Source organism: Triticum dicoccoides, chromosome 7B (assembly GCF_002162155.2).
Source record: "Triticum dicoccoides isolate Atlit2015 ecotype Zavitan chromosome 7B, WEW_v2.0, whole genome shotgun sequence".
NCBI lineage: Eukaryota > Viridiplantae > Streptophyta > Magnoliopsida > Poales > Poaceae > Triticum > Triticum dicoccoides.
In genome coordinates, this window is record NC_041393.1 from 227999315 (window position 1) to 228019152 (window position 19838).

The window sequence follows — 19838 nt, forward strand, 5'->3', positions numbered from 1 at the left end:
CGCACATGAACAACTTGAAACCCAATGATGTAGACCGACCCTCGATGGTGAGATCCGATCTGTTGTTGCCGCCCGATCTTTCACGACACTCCACTTTCAGCGGTAGTAGCCTCTCGCCCGCGCACGCGATGTAGGCGAAGTAGAGGGATTAAACCTTACGGTCCAGCACGAGAAAACCAATCTCGACGACGGTACTCACGTGCAAAACAATTTCCATGGAGAGAAATCGCAACACAGAGGTTTTCTAAAGCTTCCTCCAAAACTTAGGGATTTTTAGACAGCTTCCCCCAAAACTCGATACGGGTATTTACCCAAAGAACATATCGTGTCTATTCATAAATTATCACCTCCTCTTACATGGCGCACGTACATGACCTTATATAGGGACTGACCCATCTAATTTAACTGAAAAACCGAACACACCTATCTCTACGCAATCTTGACCGTCTACTGATTTAAATAGTACGTGCCTTTTACATCTCGGCAAGTACTAAACCGACTCAAACAAACAAGCTGAGATAAACAAGGAATCTATCTGGATTGATGCGCCATCCTCAAGTGCCTCCTGTTCTGCAGGTGGGCCCCACCCTGAGTCCTTTAAACATAAGCTATCCCACGTAAGAAACTTGGTGCATGCAACTATGGATTGTTCTGGTGGCCGTGGCTGCCCAAAGAAATAACTAGCATGATTTATTCCCTTTGAGTAGGAAGCAAATTCTTGCACATCCACGTAGTGCACAATTTGATGGCTTCTAATTGACTTTTGGATGGACCTACTCCCATGCATGCGTGCTTCTTCATGTACCGATTCTAGGGAATATAGAAACATAACACCGTCCTTGCTCATTATTTGTACAACTATGTCATGCTTAGATTTGGTTCCTGCTAATCCACCTTCATCTTGGAAAACGTCTATTGCATATTCAGTACTAGATGTAGACGTTGATATATCATCAGCGATCATCGTATTTAAATTACACATGGCCGTATCAATCTCTCCTTCTTGAAACGAAACCGTACTCGGTTTTGAGTTAACCTATGCAGTAATATTTTTAGTCGCAGGATGAATGACGGCAGAAAAAATTTCAGCGGCTTTGACCATATTCTTTTTTGCATCCTCCTCTTCTTTTATCTTCTTCTGATGTTCCTTCCTCCAAGCAATAAAACGATCCTGACCCATGGGCACGAGGTCGTACTTCTTACCTTTCTTGATGGTATATATGTGTGTTTGACAATCATACACAACATCGTGCTCTTTGTACCATGGCTTGCCCAACAATAAGTGACATGAAATCATTTGTGTCGGAATCACATCGCACAAAACCTCGCAAGAATAATTTCCCAACAAAAACGTTACCTTGGTTTGATGTGTGACACTGAGCTCTTCATGACCCCAACGGAAAAAGTATGGTTGTGCTCGTGGTGTCATCAGTAGATCTAACTTCTCCACCATCTTAATGCTTGCAGCGTTGATCAAACTCATGTGGTCGATTGTCATGGCACATGATCTCTCATGTACCACAACACGATTATGAAAAAGTCCATCCCATCGACCTTCCTCCTCTAGTTGAAATCCATAGCTTAGCTTCCATTATAATCCAGTCATCTCCTCTGTAGTGTCATGAACAACCTTGCTCTAAATACCACCTGATGTAGACCGACCCTCGATGCTGAGATCCGATCTGTTGTTGCCGCCCGATCTTTCACGACACTCCACTTTCAGTGGTAGTAGCCTCTCGCCCGCGCACGCGATGTACACGAAGTAGAGGAATTGAACCTTATGGTCAAGCACGAGAAAATCAATCTCGACGACGGTACTCACGTGCAAAACAATTTCCACAGAGAGAAATTGCAACACAGAGGTTTTCTAAAGCTTCCTCCAAAACTTAGGGATTTTTAGACAGCTTCCCCCAAAACTCGATACGGGTATTTACCCAAAGAACATATCGTGTCTATTCATAAATTATCACCTCCTCTTACATGGCGCACGTACATGACCTTATATAGGGACTGATCCATCTAATTTAACTGAAAACCCGAACACATCTATCTCTACGCAATCTTGACCATCTACTGATTTAAATAGTACATGCCTTTTACATCTCGGCAAGTACTAAACCGACTCAAACAAATAAGCTGAGATAAACAAGGAATCTATCTGGATTGATGCGCCATCCTCAAGTGCCTCCTGTTCTGCAGGTGGGCCCCATCCTGAGTCCTTTAAACATAAGCTATCCCACGTAAGAAACTTGGTGCATGCAACTATGGATTGTTCTGGTGGCCGTGGCTGCCCAAAGAAATAACTAGCGGGATTTATTCCCTTTGAGTAGGAAGGAAATTCTTGCACATCCACGTAGTGCACAATTTGATGGCTTCTAATTGACTTTTGGCTGGACCTACTCCCATGCATGCGTGCTTCTTCATGTCCCGATTCTAGGGAATATAGAAACATAACACCGTCCTTGCTCATTATTTGTACAACTATGTCATGCTTAGATTTGGTTCCTGCTAATCCACCTTCATCTTGGAAAACGTCTATTACATATTCAGTACTAGATGTAGACGTTGATATATCATCAGTGATCATCGTATTTAAATTACACATGGCCGTATCACCCAAGGTGGGGCGTAAAAATAACAAGACATTGATAAAGGCCGAGAACTTAAAGGGGCTCCTCGGATACCCGACATGTAAACTCTTCGGATTCACTTCAATGATCCTCAAGATCGAAGATGAGAAGATTTGTTGAACCAGTTTTCAAGACCGACGACCGAAGATGAAGAATGATTCGGAAGAATCGAGGAGCGTCCTCAACTTGAAGATCAGTTTAGAGGGCTACTGACGGTGTCCTGGACTAGGGGGTACTCACCACGTCGTCCCCCGACCAGCAGGATCGGGCCGAGGACCCACATGGCGGTTAACTATTGGGCCAGTTCGGACAACCCATGTCGCATACAAGGAAGATTCCACAAGACTTGGTGATCAAGACAAGGACTCCTATCCACCAACGTATTTGACTAGGACTCTTGTTATCCTAGGCCTTTGGTACATTATATAAGCCGAGGCCAGGCTAGTCGGTAGGGGAGGACATTATTCGTCATACCCTTAGGTTTTAGACCACAACATATAATCTCGAGGTAGATCAACTCTTGTAATCTCTATATTCATCAAGATCAATCAAGCAGGAAGTAGGGTATTACCTCCATTAAGAGGGCCCGAACCTGGGTAAAAATCACGTCCCCTGTCTCCAGTTACCCATCGATCCATGACCCACAGCTTGGGACACCCTACCTGAGATCTGCCGGTTTTGACACCGACACCCATCGCAACATTCCATAAAATAAAAAGGAGACTAACATGCATGCTATTGTATCTCAATGATTCACATATTAGAGCCAATATGTACTCCCTCCGCTCCAAAATAAGTGTCTTAACTTTATGCCAACTTCAACTTTAGTACAAAGTTGTACTAAAGTTGAGACACTTATTTTGGAACTGAGTCAACTAAAGAAAAAAATTGATCCACACAGTCCCGAGGCCTTGAACCCTAAACCCTAACCAGGCATTAATTTGCTGGCAAGGTTGAACATTCCGAAGGAATTAAGTTTGCAACCGTTTGAGCATCAAATCATTTTGTGCAGTTTCACTAAAATCAAGCTGAGCATCCCTTTGGTAAAGAAATGGAAGAAGTGTGATTAGAACAAGACTAGTGGCACTAGTTGATGAGACATAAACTCATCATAAATATAGTAGAAGCCAGTAGAGGTACGTGCAGGGCAAAGAAGTAGAGAAATATTGACGTGGGCAGTTGGGGCAATGGTGCAAGACGGCTGTAAAGGAAGTTGTACCCGAGGGATGTCGGGATGTAGCTAGGAGGGGCGGCGAGGCGGCATCTGCCCACGTCGCGGTAGTGAGCAAGGGACAAAGGCAACCGCGCCGGGTTTGTGAGAGAGAATAGTGGGGACCCCTGATCGGGACGCATCGACAGTGGGTTTTTGCCCTCGCAGACGGCTACCGGATCTACACAAAATATCCTCCCCTTCCCCCGACGGACGCGATCCGGCGAATATGTGACTAGAGATGTGGCCACAGTCATTTTGTGGGAGAGAGTGTGAAGAGAGCAACCCCTGGCTATGTATATAATGGAGCGGTTTCTTTTTCTTTCGATATGAACCTATTTATATTGCGTACGTGCCACTGAAGAAAAAAGACTTTATTTGTAAATAATGCAGCACCATTCATGTGTGGTTCCCGACCCTCCATTAAGTGAGTAACTAGTACATGCGTCAAATTATCACGTGGGCTACATCTTCGTACAGAAATGAGTTCCACTATGTCATGTGTGTGGTTGGGGAAGACACAGAGAGTACTATGTGTGTGGGTGCGTGCACCTCTTATCTTCGAGCATGGTTATTAAAAGTATAGCCAACTACTCTACCACGCGGTTATTAAATGGGCAAAGAGTATAGGCAGTAGTAATAATGACTTATGAGCTAAAAAATCATGAGGCCCACCTTTCCCTAAGTTTGACTGAGGAAGCAGCCATAATTTCACTCCTCGTTGAATATCCATCCACTGCTACCTCTGCAGCATATTTAATAATATAGCCATGTCAATCACGATGTAGAAATATCATTCACTGATACAATAGGGCTGGCTCTATGGCTGGTGATTTTTTTACTTCATCTTGTTGTATTTTTCTCTCATTTACTCATTTTACATAGGAGCACCTATAGAGGATGGCTATTCCTCTCGAGGGACTTCTTCATGGGGTTTAAGGCTAAGCAGCTCAGAATATTATTCCCACTGCCCACCACTCTGAATCGTGCTATCTATGATAAGCACTTGTATGATACTCCCATTGCAACAATGAGGTCCATTAGGCCTAGCACGTCCTGTAAGAAGAAACTGTCACGCAAAACATACATTCTTATTGCCTTCTTCCTCATACAGTACATACTACTACTAGTACTACTACACGTTCTCCTATAAAGCTTACACTTGGCATCACAAATATTAACCGTGCGCTTGGCTCTTCACCTCACTACAAAACAAGGACACGTCCGTGACCTTTTGGCCCGAACAAATTTTTTCCCTGTCATGCTTATGCCACTTCTATGACGATAATTGTGACAAAACCCGGTATGATCATAGATGTCGTGGGCTCCTACTTCCATGACAAAAAATCATGACAAAAAATGGGCTTTTCGACCTGGGCGGGCCGGAGACGCAGTCGCATGACATTCTTTGGGCTGTCCATGACGGAAAAAATTGTGGTAGAAGCGAGGGCGAGGAAAATATCACGGAGTTCTTGGTTACGGTGGGTGGTCGGGACCGAGCGATGCACTATGGTTTACGCGTTTCTCTCGTGTATGCGCGTGTGTGCGAGGCATTGGCTAACTGAACCCGAGCGATTGCATGTTACTGAACCCAAGCGATCGATCCCTTGGCTGTTAACTGAACCCGAGCGATTCATTCGCTGCTGACTAAACCCGAGCCATTCCTTCACTGTTGCTGCTAACTGAACCCGAGCGATCGATCACTGCTGATGCTTACTGAAGCCGATCGAGCCCCCGTGCGAGACGTAGCTAGCCGGTGTATTGCCTCTCGATGAACAGTGACCGTTGCTAGCATGCGCGTGGTACGTAGAATGAGTCGAGACGTGGTGAGTTGATCCGGTTGGTTGGCTTTGGATGAACAGTTCCCGGTGGGGGTGGTATGAATATAACCATGTGGCAGTAGGCCATTGTCACTGGATGAATAGGACCCCGAGGAGGCCGCTGCACCCAGCCGGTTGGGGGTGGATGAACAGGACCCCACTAAGGCGGGATGAACAGTAGCCGGTGGAGGCTGGATGAGCAGTAGCCTTGGATGAACAGTAGCTGGTGGGGGCTGGAGGAGGATGATGGTGGATGAACAGTAGCCCAGGGCCGCTGGAGTGAGGCAGTAGACGGTGGATTAACAGGACCCCGTTTCGACCGTAGGCGCTCCAACACAAGTGTGTTTCCTTTGTTTTGTGGTACGCCAGACCCCTTCCAATCAATAGGACCCCGTTTTGACCGTAGGCACTCTAACACAAGTCCTTTTCCTCCGTTTTGCAGTATGCAAGACCCCTCCCGATGAACAGGATCCCGTTTAGACCGTGGCCGGTTGAACAGAAGGCTGTTTCCTCCGTTCTGCGGTACGCCATACCCCGTTTTGGCTGTTCCATCCAAGACGGTTGGCTCCCATTGAACATGATGCATTTCGACCCAGTCGGTTGCCTCCTGATGAACAGGACACCGTTTCTCCATTCTAACCCAGCCGGTTCGCTGCCCCATGAACAGGACACCGTTGCTGCCGTCCGTTGCCTTTCCATGTACACAAGCCCTGGCCATCCATATATATGCGCGAGTATGCGCTCGAGACCCCGCCCGTATGTACATACGTGGCTGTATTTTTTACCCTGTGGCTGTACATACGTGTACATGACTTAGACGGGACTGCGTGAACTGCTATGTCGGGTGCTCTACAACGATACGTGCCGCTACTTATTCGGCCACGGTTCATACTTGCAGAGAGACCAATCGACCAGTATGTACGTACACATTAGTGAACAGACAGACAACGCTACATACGCTTTGACTGGGTGGGTCCCAGTGGTCAGGGAGGATAAGGACGCACTTCCTTGCGCGTGAAGATATAACTGGTCAGTTCCAACTATTAGGGGGGATCATTTTTATTTTGCGAGTAATAAGGAGGCACTTCCTTGTGTTCGAAGATGTAGATGGTGGGTCCAGCTGCCAGCCTCACCGCCTAAAGTCCTCTCCCGATGGCTGTCCTTTGTTGACCATGTTGACCACGCCGCGCAGAGAGCACCAAGGCGGTGGACGATGGCGAGGCCTAGGAAGGCAACAATGCGGAGCCGGGGAAGACGCGACAGTGGATGTCCACGCGGAGGGGAGTACGTGGGTTGACTGCTTCGACTGCGGTGTGAGGCTACCGTCGCCAGAGAATAACAGGAGGTGTGGGTGAGTATAAAGGGATGGCATGGTCAGCGGTGGCAGCACAGCCGGACACGGGAGGAAGGAGCAGGCGGCACGGTCGGCGCTGGTTTCGGCGGCTAGAGCAAGAAGACTAGAGGTTGAAGAAGCATGATGACCGTTGGATGTACATCGTACGATCACTGCAGCTAGAATCATTTATATTGACTAAGTTGACAAAGCGCTCGCTACGCATCAACTTAGTAGGCCCACAAGCCAGCCTCCTAAAATGGTGCACCCCAGATGTCAGGGGGAGGAATCATTTTTTGTGCGACTGAAGCAAGAATATTCGGGATTGAAGAAGAAGCACAACATCCGTTGGATGGACATCCAACGTCCACTACTGCTAGAACCGTGTGTTGACTATAAGTTGACAAAGCCTTGCGTACGCGTCAACTTAGTAGGCCCACAAGTGTGTGTGGCAGAGAACATATAGCCCATTTGCGATTTGTAAGAATGTACAACCCATTTTTGAATTATAATGGAATTTAGTACTGCCCATTTATAGTTTGTTAAAACTACAACCCATTTTCTAACTAGGACAACGAATAATAATTTCAACCAACCGCTCAAAACAGAATTCAGTAGAAGTTCCCACATTTTGACGGGATCCGAAATATTTTTATCCTGAAATTTCTAGTCAGATTAAATATAATTTCAAAATAAATTTGTATTACATAAAAATCCATTGAAATATTGTGCACGCAACAAGTAATGAAATTAAAATTTTCAAAATCCAATAATAATATTTTTTTAAACTAATTACGTGTTTGGTGCATTTTTTATAGTTACTGCTCAGTTTTCATAATTACATCCCATTTATTATTTCTTAAAGCCCATTTTCTTGTTAAGCCTAATGCATCCCTCCTAGGAAAGATTTGCAGCCCAGCAGGGCGGAGAATAACAAGTCGACCTGGATATTATGTACAACTGTCGGCCCAGTTTCATTGCTGATGTTAAAAAAAGGCCTGTGTGGTACAGTACAACTTTACATGGCTACTCAGCCCACATTCAGTGACGCCGGAAAGGCTCAAACAAGGCTTCTGTATAACTTTTTGAAGTCACTGAGCTCAATTAATAACTTAAGAAAAAAGTTAGAGTACAGTGGAACCTAATTAAAAGTTGTCACAAGCGAAGAAATAATTCAACGGGTCCCACTTGTGTGTGTGTGTGTGAGAGAGAGAGAGAGAGAGACCCAACGGTCGATGCTCGTAAATACATCTTTCAGCCATATGCATTGCTGATGCACATTAAAAACTTATATAGTTGACACAATCATATAGAACATCATAGCACACTGAACTTCCTTACAAGAGTTTCACGCAGGAGGCACAATCAGGGTGGAAGCAGTGGATCGCTACGGGTAGGGCTATGTTGAAACCAACGAACTCGTACATAACAGTTCATCGTCTTTATAAATGACAGGGAAATATCTTGAATGTCGAGCAAAGAAAACAGACTAACAACACAATAAGTTCAGCTAGCACATTAAGTTGACGTACAACCCCTTTTAAAAAAAGTTCAGGTACAAAAATAGAACATGTCACATTCAAATGTACTGGCACATCAGTGCTTCACACCGATAGCTCAGATTTAACTAGTATCTGACAAGATTCAGTTGTTACCTGAAATTAGAGCACATCCAGGCAGCCAGCCTTGCCTCTTCTCCTAAAGAAGCAGTGGCCTCCGCCACGCGATGTAGTAGGCCTTGTGCCATCCATCGTTCCAAGCAACACGGGGAAAGTCAGATGTTGACTCCTGTAACGGACGGCCTCAACGGACCCTGGCGCCGGCTGTGGCAGCAGAACTTCGATTGATGCATTGACCACTTCTTCAACATGCATGAACACTCGATACAGGTACATCCCTAACGTGATCCGCGGCGGCCTTGGTGGCGACGAATAGTACAACCCTAGTTCTTGCACTGGTATCTCAACACCAATCACCTTCGGTAAGATGGACGGTTCTTCATCCATGCCATAACCATCAGAGCCCAGCTGTGTGGAGGAACAAACATACTTACGAGCTCACCTCCAAGGTTGTTGATAAGCTCATTCATGGACTCGCTGTTCCAAGCATGTCGAGCCATGCCGTGGAAGGTAAGCTTTGTTAAAATTTCAATCCTGGGTGCCACCGACCAAAGCTCACCAGCGCGCCATCGCAGAACAAATGTCGGGAAGATTCAAACACACAACTGTAGTCGAAAGTTGTCCGGAACCAGACGAAGAAATCAGCCAGTGGCGGATAGACTTCGACAAGCAAGTCACTTATTTGGATGCCGTGCACAACGCCAACAGCTTTGACAAGGTCTTCCAGCGAGGCGGGAGGCCGGCCGCCATTGATGGTTACCATCAACACTTTGCTGGCAAATTGGTCGTCAAGTGCTGCCATGCCACTGTTGAGCGACAGCACGCAGCGCACCGAAGGCAGGACGGACCTCAGGATCTCCGGCTCAAAGATCCGCGTTGACCGGCGACATGATAGTGCACTTGAGTACAAGGAGTACAAGAGGGGGATATGGGGGAACTGGAGTAGGAATCGATATTCCAGAGGTGGGGGAGGGGCAGGAGATTGGGGATGAAAAGGTACCATGAATTTGGAACACGCGCCAATATGCTCTCGGCGTGCAAGCGCACGAAAACACCGGTGGCGCCCACATGTTGGCCTAAGAGTCCTTATTCTTTCTTTTTTTGAGAGCCCGGCCTTTTCAGGATCTTTTGAGAGCCCAGCCTAAGAGTCATAATTGACCTGTTTGGCATTGCGTTACTACTCGGTCAATATTCAACGACACCTCACTGGCCCAAAAAAGTGTACATCATCGAAAAGACACCGAGCTCAAGTTATAACTTGAAAAAAAGAGATATACTCTGAACATTGGAGAATGGTGATGCCCTCATTTAGCCCACCAGCAGTTCAAGACAATAAACAGTTCGAAACAACGATATATAGAACATTCAAACACTGACTAGTGACTACTACTGACATAAACAACAAGACATGATAGTTCATAAGAAGTCTTGCTACACCACCAAAACGCACCCATCTGCAGTGCTCAGACTCTCGTGATCCAGACGAGAATGACATTCTATATAGAGGCAACTATTACATAGTAAGAGCGACATAGATGAGGATGACCAAATGACAAGGAATATGCATAACAAAAGAGAGAACTACCCATACAGAACAAGCGGCAAATACAACAAGTCATTTAAAGAGGGATGATCCAACACCATTTTCAGATCATGGGTTCCAGCAAACCCTTAAGGTTCAAGCACTGGGATGCGCATGAAGAAATCTCTCCCTCTCTAGCTCGCTCGCGCAATGATCTCAAATCCTAGCTCGCCGAACCTAGGGAACAAGAGACACGAGAGTTTATACTAGTTCGGGCCACCGTTGTGGTGTAATACCCTACTCCACTGTGGTTTGGTGGATTGCCTTGTAGGCTACGTATGAACAAGTACAAGGGATGAACAGCCTCCTGCGGAGATGTGTTCTTGAGCTCTATGAGCTGGTGAGATGCCTTGGAGGAATGGATCTGATCCAAGGTTCGTCCCCTTGCTATGGTGGTGGCTAGTCCTATTTATAGAGGCCCTGGTCCTCTTCCCAAATGTAGGTGGGAAGGGATCCCAAAACGGCCAATTTTGAAGGGAGACAACTAGTACAAGTTATCCTGACAAAAGGTGGTCTTCGCCTGCCAAACGTTCTAGTGGTGACGCTGCTATGGGCTGTGTGATGACCTTCATCCTGCCGTCCTTCCGGTCCTAGTCTTGTTGCACCAATATGGAAACCTTTGTCTGATGCCTCGGGACTCCTCGCCTGCACCTGCTTCTTTAGCACCGAAGAGGAAACTGGTACTCTAAGCCCGCTGGCGCCCGCCTGGCCTTGGTCGTCATGGCTCACATCACGCACACCTCGCGAGGTGCTCCTTGCCTTGATATCTCCGCTCCTCAGGAGCCAACCTAGTGAGGCTGCCCCCGAGGAGGTCTTGTGTCGTCCGCCTCGTGAGGCTTGGCCCCCTCGCAAGGGTCTTGAGTGGCTTGCTGACGAAGATGGGTCGTACCAGGCCGCTGGTGAAGCCACACCATGAGCCGCGGGCAGGCAAGTCCGGGTACCCCCATTCCCAGGATGCTGACAGTAGCCCCTGGGCTCAAGGCGCTCTCGGACTTGGCTTCGAGGCGAAGCCATGGGGCAAGTGCGGAGCGCCGCGGGCCCCAACCACCCGCGACCTTGATTGATGCATGGCGATTGATGGGACGTGGCATCTTCGCTTCCCCGTGCCGCCTCGGCAACCATTCGATTTGATGAGACCCTATTGCATGTAGCAAAAAACCATCATTACCTGCGATCATGGAGGCCGGCGGTTGGCCTCCTTCCGGCTATAAATGAGGGGAGGGGCGGAGCCCCCGGCACTCATCTCTTCCTCCATTCTGCCTGCTTCTTCTTCTTCTTCCTCGCTTCACCGCCTTTGCTACAACACCCATGGCACTGATGAAGAGGTTCTCGTCCGCCGAGAAGGGGAAGGCCCGCCAGGAGGGGCCCGGCTCGCCACCGCCTAAGAGGGGGCGTGGTCGCCCCCGCAAGCATGCCACGATCCCCGCTACGGTCCCCCACGTGCGCGGACAAACTTCTTCGGGGTCCGGTGCCACCCCTGGCGGTCGTGGCGACGTCTCTTCGCGTGGCGGGAACTTCCCAAGATATGGCAGCCCCGCCAATGAAGGGAGGCGCGCCATGGTTGCCCGGCCTCCCCGGCCACGCTTCCACTTGGAGGAGGTGCTGGTAGAGTTCATCGTGTGGTCAGAGAACCCGGCAGGCACCCGGCTTCAAGTCCCATGCTCCTTTGCCGGCGAGCTGCCGACCACGGGTCCTGACGGCCTCTGGCTGCAGGTCGACGACTGCTGCGGCAAGGCTTCATGGGTCACGGTGGAGATCTCCGTCGTGGGCAATGTAGCCCTGGCCCGCGGCTGGCAGACATTCGCCCGCACGCGCGGCCTGAGCGGCGGTGCACCCTCCAGTTCAAGTTCGACGGCGCCACGACCCTCTTTGTGAGGGTGTTTGGGGAGGATGGTCGCCACGCCAGGTGCTTCCCTAAGGACAACGATGGTGACGAAGTGCTCGGCCTTGGTGATGACCGTGACATGGATGAGGGCGAGCTCGTCCTCGGCGACAGCCGCGGCTCGTCCGTCAGCGGTAGCTCCTCCTTGGACGAAAGCTCCAGTAGCGGAGGCTATGACCAGCCACCACGTCGTCGGGCTCGCTATGAGGACGGTGGTGGGTCATCCCGCCGCCACGCCCTAGTGAAGTGCAAAGAGGGCTCCGGCTGAGTCCGGGGCACTGGGGGCCGATTCACGTGAGTAGCTGTGGCATAGGAGCTGCTTTTGTCTGTCCTTTCCTTTCTTCCTGTACCACAAGAAACAAGCATGGGGCCCTGCAAGGGCGTGTAATGAACCATGAAGCTTATGATGCTTTATGCTATATTTATTGTTTTTGGGTTGTGTTGTGGCATCTGTGCTTCATGTAAGCGTAGAGGGGTAACTTGGCTTGATACATCCGAGGTAGCTCCCACCTTGTGAGGTAGCTTCCCTGCTGCCGACTCGGGAGATATCACGAAGCTGCGGGAACTCATTAGAAAAAATCCCTATCCCTCCTTGCGTGAGGCCTCAGGCATGGGCTAATCACGGCCTAGCACACCACATCGTGGTACCCGCGGGGCAGGGATTTGAAAAGAAAGGGAGTGCACCGATCACGTGCTCAGTCAAGGGCGCCTCATGGAGACCAGGGGCACGCATGCACGCACCTATCCATCTCCCTCGTGAGGCGCGGGAGGAAGAGCATCGGGCAACTGCCGCTCTCCCCGGCGCAACGCAAAGAACCGAGGGGAGAAACCGAGGGAAGAAGGGAATCAACCAAGCCATCAAGAAATGCCAGAACTTCAAATTCCTACAAAATAGATGCAAGCCAACTAGAGAAAGCAAATGAACAGCTGCGTCCAGCACCTAGTCTAGTCTTCTCACCAGCACGGAGCTAAGTGCTGCCACTAGGATGTGGGAGGGAGCCCACGAGTCCCGAGGGCGGCTCTCCGGAGACTACGGGGCGTGTACAGCACCACTCCTTATTACGTGAGAGTGTCACGGGCGGAGACCTTCATAGGCACTGGGCCTTGCTTCATGGGTAGAACTTTCTGAGATGTTGGATGTTCCAGGCGTTCTGGATGAGGATCACGTCCTGCGTCTCCAGGCACGTGGTGCCAGGCCTGGAGACTTGGGCAATCCTAAACGGTCCCACCCACATGGGTGAGAGCTTGTGCAGCCCTTCCCTGGAGAGTACCCGCCTCAGGATGAAATCGCCCACCTCGAGCGTCCTGGTGTCGAGAGGCAGTGATACCGTCGCAGCGCCTGCTGGTATCTTGCCGCCCGAAGGGAGGCTTGACGGTGGCGCTCCTCCCCCAGCACGAGGTCCATCCCCCGCATGGCATCCTGACGGGCCTCCTAAAATGCCAGGACCCGCGTGGAGTGATGCTTGACCTCATGAGGGAGAACCGCTTCGGCTCTATACACGAGGAAGAATGGGGTCTCGCCCGTTGGCTTGGTGGCGGTGGTGCCACTACAAATAAATACACTTCCGTGATGATACGTGTTTGTCACAGTAGGTCGCGTTTTTTGTCATGCATGTACATCCATGAAAATTTTATGACAGAATCAAGATAGTCATACCTGTGCTGTCGTAGAAGTGTTCCATGACATTAGCAAAATTATCATCATGGAAGTGTCCACTTCCATGACGATAAATCGTGCGTCACAGAAGTGCTTTCGTCATGGGTGACCGACACGTGGCATCCACCATAACGGAACTCCATTAAGATATCGGGTCGGGTTTTGGATCCGATAACCCATTAATAGCCCCGACCAATGGGGATTTTCCACGTGTAAAATCATCATTGGCTGGAGGAAACACGTGTCGGCTCATCGTTGGGACAGATGTCATCCACTCATTGGGCAGAAGGCGCCTATGTTACATCGACACGTGGCATGGCCCATCAAGTTTAAATGGGCCGGCCCAACTAAAGGCCCACAAGATTTTGCGGACCATAATGGGTCGGCCCAGCTAAAGGCCCACGAGATTTTGCGGACCATAATGGGCTGGCCCAGCTAAAGGCCCACAAGATTTCACGGGCCATAATGGGCCGGCCCAGGTAAAGGCCCATAAGATTTTTGTGTGCCATAATGGGCGGCCCAGGTAAAGGCCCACAAAATTCTTGCGGATCATAATGGGCCGGCCCAGCTAAAGGCCCACGAGATTTCGCCGACATTAATGGGCCGGCCCAGCTGTAGGCCCACAAGATTTTGAGGACCCTAGTAGGCCGGCCCATTAACTGACTGCCATGTTTTGGGCCAAATGCCCGCCATATTTGATCTGGTCCATTAATGGCCTGCCACGTTCCGGGCCTAATAATGGCCCATATGAGATCCGGCCCGTTAAAAGCCTCCCACGTTCTGGGCCAAATCACGGCCCAGATCAGGTCCGGCCCTTTAAGAGGCTTTGGGCTCAATTATGGCCCATATCAGATTCGGCCCGTTAACTGGACGCTATGATTTTGGAGCCACTTGCTAAAGGCCCATTTAGTAATTCGGCTTGATATTAGTTTCGGTCTGTTAAGGGCCGGTTTAACATTTCAGCCCTATATTAATTTCGGCCTGTTAAAAGCCCGTCATATAGTTGGGCCTAACTACGGCCCGGTTTGCATCCGGCCTGCTCGCAGCCGATATCTGATTCAGCCAAACAAGGACCAAGACAACTTTGGCCTATTAAAAGCCCGTGATTTGATTCGCACAATCATGGGCCAGGGTCCATTTCAGGCTACTGCCGGCCCGTGAGCAATTCGGCACGTTTCAGGCCAAACCTACTTCTCAGCCTCCTAAAAGCCCATTGAGTTTTCTTGCGAAAAGAGGGCCGGGGGTTACTCGGCCTATTAAAGGCCCGAATCTACTAGTGGGCCAGTTTGACGGGGCCCATTATGCGGATCATACATCGTGATTGCATGATGGCCCGATTATGTACCATAATTTGACGGTTTGGCCAGTTTACTACGAAGACAGGATATATATATAGTAAAATAACTGCAGCATCGTGAATAACAAAAAATCTAGATTATACAATAAAAATATTTCGGCATATTACATCCACTAGGCATCAAAGTTCGCCACTATGATAATAAAGCACAAGCAGATAGCAGATTACATACACTGGGCAACAAAGATCGCCAACAGTGCAAATAAACATGCCAACAAAATAATATACAAAACCGACAGCACTTCAATAGAGTTCAAGAAAGGTTATCCCTGTTGGGGAGCTGCAGCGCAAGCAGCTAAGCAAGATGATGAGATTGCGCTTGTTCAACACTTATATCTTCCTCACTCTGAAAGATAAACAAGCAGACAGATGAAAGGTTTTGCACATAAAAGTATCAGTGCTGACAATTCATCACATTTCAGGTCAAGACAGTTTAAAATGACATTGTATTAACACAATATGGTATTGTTCAGGTCAAGACATGGCAGGAAATGACATTGTGAAGGAGTTGGCAGCTTCACGACACCACTGGATTACAGATCAAGAACTCATAAGTATCAATGGTTAGTGCGCTGTCAATTTATCCCATTTCAGGTTGGCAAATAAAGAGACAGTTTAAATAATAGTAGAATGATATGACACTGTTCATAGTTAAGACATTGCAGAATATGACATTGTGCTGTAGTCGGTAGGTTCACCACACCACTGGATTACAGATGAAGAACAGAAGCATACATGTAGTGCAAAAGAAGATCACTTGCTCTGTATAGTTTAATTTACATGGTATGAAGAAGGAACTTGGTTGTACAACTGAAAACTTAAATTGAGAAGGACAAACTTTTGTTTGTGAACTACATAATAAACTTTAAACATGCAATTTGAAGCAAACACCAAAAATAAACAGCTATTGCATCCATGCCTAACCAAATATACCCAACACAGTTTGAAGGCTTGAGAAGGACAAACTTACATTACTGGTGAAGACAGGCTCTATAAAGCCCTTGTCCATGCTGATGGGGGGGGGGCAATTCAAGAAGTTTACCATAGAATCTTCTTCATAAGCATTGCCTTTATTCTACATTTTGTTAAGAGTAAATATAGATGTGATAATATACGGAAAAAATGGAGAATATTTAAGATAAGATGAAGAGTGATGCTACATAACCAAGTAGCTATAAATGTATGTGCAACGATACAGGCAAAAGGCACAGCCAAGAGTAATGCACAGCTAAACTTCTTCAGTACCAACCTTATGGTAAGAGTAAATATAGATCTGATGTGTCGAAAATGGAGGGCAAAGGAAAATACGCTGCAGAGTGATGGTACATGAACAACTACCAGTCAATATAAGTACACTGATAAAGGACAACATGTACTTACAAGAACAATGCAGAGCTAAAAAAATTCATCGGCATTGGATATATTCTACACTAATGTAACCATTCATACGGATCAGATAATTTGGAACGAACAATTGATAAGCAAGCTATCATGCATACTGCTGTCACATAATGAACCAGGTATGTATGCAAGTACAGTGATACACGACAACAGGTACTAACAAGAGCAAAGCAGCGGGCAGCATATTTGCGATTTCCTGTCGTTCTTTTCAAACTGGAATTCTTCTTCGAGCAGATTTCCTGCAAAAAAGATCCGTAAGGCACATGCGGAAAAGTAGAAGTTCAAATTGTCATGTGATTTCATAGACAGTACCTCATCCTGAGAATGAGACTAGTTAATAACAAGGTTTTTCCATTCAATGTCTTCTAAATTTAGCAGAGGAGACTTCAACGGAAATTCGTTTGTAGACTTGCCATCAAAGTGTGATTTCCTCAGGTAACGCCGATACTGCTGCAATGCTTCCTTGAAAAGCCCAAGCAAGCTTTCCTCGTCATGACTATCTAGATTGACCCTCGCCTAGTTACAACAATGTAATGTAAATCATTGATGTATTCGATCAGCAGAAAACAGGAAAATAATAACCATGAATAATAGCACTTACACGTAAGTTGGACAGGAAGATGTGAAAATGGTGTTTATCTTCACTATAATCTTCCCATGATGGGAACATATGCACGTAGTCCCTAACAACATTGAAAGCATTGTCTTTTAAACTGGAAATAAATGGAATGGGGTTCCAATCTGCAGGAATTGGCCGTCTCTACAGTTGGGATAGGTCTTCGGCCGGTGGACTTGCTGTACTTTTTGCTGGAGTGGGATTTTTCTGTGGTACGGCTGGTGCTATGGCAAATGAAGTCGGTATACCTTTTGCTGGAGTGCAGGTCCTGTGTGGTGGGGCTAGTGGTGTGGCCAGTGAAGTATTGGTACAGTCTGCTGGAGTCGGTCCTACGTTTTGTGTCACTGGTTGTACAACCAATATAAGTGGGGCGCTGTCTGATTTCTCCGGCACCACCACATTTTTCAAGGACTTTACTGGTGCTCCTTCAGGTTCGGCAATCACCCTCTTCCTTTTTGATGTCTGATGCACAAGAATAGCATTTGAGTGAAAAAACATGGTATGATGACAGATGGAATATGTATTGATAATGGTTGGGCATGGCATCTCGAGTTATATGATGAGTAAACTAAGCAGATGGCGGTGCAACAAAGTAGAAGAAATGCAAGACAACATATGCAAGATACGCGCAATCAATAAAACCTTGCCAAATTAGAACAGGCACCTTGATGGGTGAACAGGACAGGCCATCTGCCTTTGACTCCTCGAGGTTAGAATAGTCATTAGGATCATATTCTGAACAAGAATCAGGAGGTGGGGAGCGTATGAGTTTCATTGCTTCCAGAATGGAACTCAATGCCTTGGTGCCAATTTTGTAAGTCATTGTAGTGTTTAGCTTCAAGAGTGGACTGCTGCTAGTGCGACACAAAGCAGCTACACAGATCATAGTGTAGATATAACGGGAAAACCTTAAGTATCAGAATAAAATCAGCAAAGTGGAACTTGCTGGAATATATGTGCTAGTATTGCCGGAACGGCTAGAAAGGCTTCGTGTACCAGCTCTCTTCAAGTGAAGGTGCAGTACTGTTAATATCAGTGTAACTCTCAAAGGCGACACAACTCCCCGCGTTTCCTTGCTATTCCTATAGGATTCAAGTGGGCAGGCCACTACCAATCCTATTCCTATGTTTACAAGATCCTACGAATCAAAGAGGCTCAAAGTGTCCATCACAACCGACCGTATAGACCTCTACACTGCAAATGTCCCTGCTCATCTTCAGTACAAGGAACATACTGTACTACTATCATACTCTCTCCGTTCCAAAATATAGGTCTTGGTAGAGATTTCCACTATGGATCACATACAGATGTATCCAGATACATTTTAGAGTGTAGATTCACTCATTTTGCTCCATATATAGTCCATGGTGGAATCTATACAAAGACTTGTATTTAGGAATGGAGAGAGTACATATTAAAGAAGAACGGAAGTAGAACATGGTAAAGAAGAGCAAGCAGATTTTGGATAATAAAATGTTGGTTGTGAAGTGCCCACACATGATGAACCAGAGCGCATTAAGAATGCAACTCCCAGCTGTCTCTCGACCATTTCAGGCGGTTGGATGAAGATCCTACGACTCCTAACCCTTATTCTTCCTTGTCTCTGATTCTTCCCATACAGAACACCGCACGGGCTGCCGGCCGAACCACCGCCCCCCACCGCCTGTGTTCCTCCGCCACCCCCACCCCCACCCCCGCCCCAACCCCCACCCGCGTTGAGTTTTCTTCTTTCGGCGAGGCCCCACAACTAGCCGATCCCCTTATATCGCACCGGCGAACTCCGACGAGCTCTGAAAAATCGACTGACCCAATTTTGAAATTTAGTCTACTGTGATTTAACTAGTGTGGAATATAAAAGGGGAAAGGCATAAGCATTGGGAGTATAGTGTTGAGCGTGCCATGGCGGATCTGAAGGTGCAAACCGGACAAAGGCAACTTTGCAACCAAGACAAGAAATTAGAGTAAAGCAGTGGTGATGTATTTTCTTGCTGCGATAAATAAGTTGAGCAGATACGAAAGAGTACCGCCTCTGGTGCAGCGCCATGTACGCATCTGCTGAGAGTTTGACGGTGGTGCGGTAGCGATGGCTGTCGGCAGCATGGAAGCAGATCTAGGAGGGTAGACGGTGGCGGGAGGGCGCGGTGGACGAGATGGTCGTAGGAGCGGCGCCAGCAAGGTGGACGATGAAGGGGATGAAGCGAGAGGACGGGATGCAAGGATCTCGGTCCGAAGGCGTGGATGAGGGAGGTCGATCTCTTGTAATGGACGGCGGCGTCGGGGTATCAGCTCCAGCATGGTGGAGGAGGACGGCAGTGGATGGCGTGGCGGACGGCGGCGGACGAAGGAGCGTGGGGTGGAGAGGGTGTTTTGGCGCCCACGGAGTACGAATGGGGAAAAGGGAGGTAGAGATGAAGGGGAACCATGTATTTAGGGTGCGCTTGTCTCAAATGCGAGGAAATTTACAAACTTAGCCCTCGTTTCAAATTTCTACTACATCACAACAACATTAGTCGGTTGGGGATAGGACGGTAATCTCGCATACACCAAATATTTGCCGACGGGAGTTTGTTTTTGGCGCCCACCGTCTGTGAATATGAATCGGGGAGGGAGTCGATTTCGGCCGAGGACACACTATGTTTTGGCACCCACCGTGTATGAATTCGGGTGAGAGGCGGATAGGTCATGTTTGGGTGAAATTACAAACCTACCCCTATTGAAACCTATAGAAATC